The sequence below is a fragment of the Rutidosis leptorrhynchoides genome, chromosome 3, assembly GCF_046630445.1.
Source record: "Rutidosis leptorrhynchoides isolate AG116_Rl617_1_P2 chromosome 3, CSIRO_AGI_Rlap_v1, whole genome shotgun sequence".
NCBI classification, from domain to species: Eukaryota; Viridiplantae; Streptophyta; class Magnoliopsida; order Asterales; family Asteraceae; genus Rutidosis; species Rutidosis leptorrhynchoides.
This window is the reverse complement of record NC_092335.1, coordinates 43,611,436-43,615,885: the sequence shown is the minus strand read 5'-3', so window position 1 is coordinate 43,615,885 and position 4,450 is coordinate 43,611,436.

The window sequence follows — 4,450 nt, the reverse complement described above, 5'->3', positions numbered from 1 at the left end:
TCGGTTCCGTCTTAACCTCTTTCTTAACACTACCACTAGCTAAATCCTTCTTGTATTCCGGACATTCGGCTTGAAAGTGACCTTTCTCAAAACAATAATAACATTGCTTACCTTTCTTAGGACATTCGGCGGCCCTATGACCCGGCTTCCCGCAAGAGTAACAATCGGTGGTACCCGCTTTACATTCACCCGTATGATTCTTACCACACCTACTACACTTCTTGGCTTCTTTCCCACCGCTCTTACCAGACACAAAACCCCCTTTTGACTTGTGCGGGGACTCGGAACCAAACTTACCCTTCTTCGGACTAACATTTTGCATCGCCTTAGAGTCTTGATCTAACTTTCGCTTAAACACCGCCTTCTTCCTAAGTTCATGTTCTCTAACAAGTGCTCTATTCATCATTTCGGCTAAAGTCTTATACGTGCTCTTGTCGATAAACTCACTTATCTCGGGATTCAACTTCTCATGATAATGATCCATCATCAACTTGGGACTTGACACAAAGTCCGGACAAAAATGAGACTTATCATTGAACTCGGCATTAAACTCGGTCACCGACTTACTTCCATGCTCTATATTCATAAACTCAGATTTCAACCTACTAATCTCGGCGGGTGGAGCAAATTGAGTCATAAACATTTCACGAAACTTATCCCACGAAAAACTTGTAGCCACGTCTCGCCCATGAGACTTAACTATGAAATTCCACCATTCATAACCACTACCCTTCATTTGATGAGCCTCATAAATTACCTTTAAATGCTCGGGGCATTCACACAACATAAAAGTTTCTTCAATCTCATCTATCCACCTTTGACTAACGATTGGGTCAACCTTACCATGAAACTCGGGGGATGGCAATTTGCAAAGTTCTTAAATTCAAAACGATCATCCTTCTTCTTTGGGGCTTCTACCTCTTCTTGTCTTACCCCACTACCACCTTCACCTCTTAAGGTAGGGTTATTAGCAATAAGTGTAACGACCCTGGTTTTTCCAACGTTATTTATTAATAATTATTATTATTAATACGCTTGATTAAACGAATGTATGTTATTACATTTACATGTTGCTTTAATTGCCCGTACTTGAACTTTAAATGCCCGAAACGTCTTTGTGACACCCGGAACTTGCACGAATGATATTTTAAGATATTATTTACATTCATGATTAATTTTATTAATCATTTTAATTAACTAAGGCTATTAGTTAGTTACTTGGGCTTTATTTGGCTTAACTTGTTATAATTGGAACTTGGGCTTGTTTTAAGCTAATGGACTCTTGAGCTTGGGCTTATAAGCCCACCCTACATTTATTAATGAACCTTTAGCCCACTCTTGCAACTTGTAAATACCATTTAACATGCAACTAGTTAGTTTAGGAAGACTTGGAATCTTGTTACACATCATCCCCATGCACTAACACCTTAATATCCAACTTTTGTCATCTTTACAAGCTAGTAACCAATGAACCAACCCATCCCCTCTTTTTTTCTGCTGAATGCCGAGATTTTGATGGCCATATAGTGGTGATTTGATTTTTTTTACACTACATACTCACTTGCATCTCTCATTTCCAACTCACACTCTTACTTGCAACATTTCTTTTCTCTCCTTTCTCTAGTTCTTGTAAGTGTATGAACTTTATTTCTCTTCTTTTTCTTCAACCAAAACCGATTTCCAATCCATCTTCATCATCATTCTTTATTGTTAAATTGTTACTTGTTCTTGTTTAAGGTTGATTACTTGTAAGTTACTAGTTATTATTTACTTACTTACTTGTCTTTATTTACTAAGTTACAAGATCAAACTTTCTAGTTTTGATTCTTCATCTTTATCTTGTTATAACAAGAACATCAAGAACATAATCTATCTAGTTATGTTCTACATATTTTGTTTCAAAAGATTAAAGTTCATAGTTGTATAAACTCATTACTTGTAGTTCTTGAAGTAACTTTAAAGTTACTTCACTTAAAGATCAACTTGGGTTGAATCTTTAAAAGTATGAGCAACTATGAACCATTTTCTTATTTAGTTAGTTTTCTACTTTATTTTGTTTCAAAAGATTTAAAGTTTATAATCTTTATAATTGTTACTTGTGTTCTTGTTTGTTGTATGTTACTAGAATACCACCTTCATGGTTGGTTTAGGCTTATCATTCATTTTCTTTATTTCTTATTGTTAGTTGCTTACTACACATTTGAACAAGGACATGAAACCAACAAGAGCTTACACTTTGGTGCAAGTATCATGGATCCAACACTTGGTTGTGATCTTTCTTAGTGTTCATGAACTTGTTCATAAACTTACATGTAACCTTGGTTCATCAAACACTTACAACACTTGCACTTGAGTTATGATGGACAAACCTTGGTCAAAATGATGTTAACACATCAACGAGTTGTACACTTGAAGCTATACGCATCAAGGATGAGAACCGTGATGAACATCAAGCACCGAGACAACCGGAACTCTCCAAAACCCACTGTTCTGTCCAAAACCTACTGACCTGATGCTTCTGGAACAGACCAGTAGACCTGGGCTGTTCTAACCTTGATTTTTAGATAGAACTTTTCGAGTAGATAACTTTTCATATAGGACTCGTCTTAATCCGAGTTACGGTTTAGGATTTATGGCCCTCCGATCGTTACCATGTCCTTTAACGTTGTGCAGAAATTTCTGACCTACTCGCACTTAGACCGTCGCCACGGTCAAACCAAGACGAGTTTACTTCTGTAAATTTTACCACACTTAAGGGACTCATAGACGGAGCCATGACCACTGGTCTCACCTTAATTCAGTAAGGGTAGAGGCCGTGGTGACTGACCAAAGTCAGCCTTTGTTTTAAACGACTTTCATAAACGAGTCTTACTTGTTACCTTTTGTTTAATGATGATTGATGATGACCCTTATGACCTTAATTACGTACTTGTAAACCTTTTGAGATGACTTATTGACTTAGTGCTATTTGACTTAGGTTGAGGACGTTTGGACCGTTACTTGCACACCACTTTCCGACTACTACCTTACCATTACTACTAATCATTGTGAGTTATAGCATTCCCTTTTTACTTTAACTTATTTTGGGAACTGAGAATACATGCGGATTTTATGTTTTACATACTAGGCACGAGTACTTAAACTTTATATATGTGTGGGTTATATAACGGCAGAAACATTCCCTTTAGCTCGGTAACGTTTAATCATTGGTTTTTGAACCGTGAACGCGAATCTTAGATATGGATCCATAGGGTTTGACATCCCCACTCGGGCTAGTAGCGCTAGCATTTAACGAGTGTTTAATACTTCAAGGTTATACGCACTTGCCAAGTGCACTTTAAGGGGGTACATTAAACGTTAAGTTAGTTACCGGGTGCCCACGGTTAAGCATATACTTTTACATACTTTTGAAACGCTCGTTGTAGCACTGAAATCTCGTGGCCTACTTACATTACTGTTATACTTAAACTATAGCTCACCAACCTTTGTGTTGACCTTTTTAAGCATGTATTTTCTCAGGTGCTTGAAGTCGCTTCCGCTATCTTACTAGTCGTGCTGTAGAACCCGCTGCCTAGAGTTGTTATCGCATGACTACTTATCTTGCATTCAAACTTTTTTACTTATGAACTTATGTTATGTAACGAGCATTATGGTCACGTACACTTATTTAATGCTTCTACTTAGTGAAGCATACTTTTGATTTGTAAAACAATTGACGTATGTTATGACGTCACTTTTATTTATGAATGTAAACTCTGTTTTGAAAACGCATATAGTACTTAACCTTGTAATGATCCTGTTGATGATGGTCCGTACATGATGATTTAGTACGGGGCGTCACAATAAGAGTCTTTAACTTCTCGTCTAGTTGGTCATTAATCAACGTCTTAATCTTTTCTAAGAGAGTCGGGGTGTATCGTATTAAAGCTTGCCCTATTTGCCCCGATATATCATTCGGCATATTAACTTCATCGGATTCATTTTGAGTTCCTTCATTAGATTCCATGGATGGAGTGTGGACGTATTCATCGTCCTCATCATTACTTCGGTTGGGTGACACAATAGCCATTCTGAAAATTACATTCAACCCATTAGTTCAAATACCGGTAACACCATTATCCATCAAAGCCAAACAATTCGAAAGAATTCCTAACTCGATTCACCATGACCATAGTAGGCGTTCATGTGTACTAAAATGAAGTAATAACAATGGCCTGTTGTTATTACACCATTTTATTACACATTTAATCTACTACGTCATCATGGCTAACGAGTATCAAACTCCTTACATAAACCAATCATAATCTCAATCATTATACTACGGGTCTTGTCAATGACTCTACCCTATGGAGCATGGCACAACTATTCGACCTTAACACTTATGCAAGTCCTAAACCGCTTATCCTTTCACAACAATGGTTTAAGCCTAGATAATCCCTATCGTGGGTTA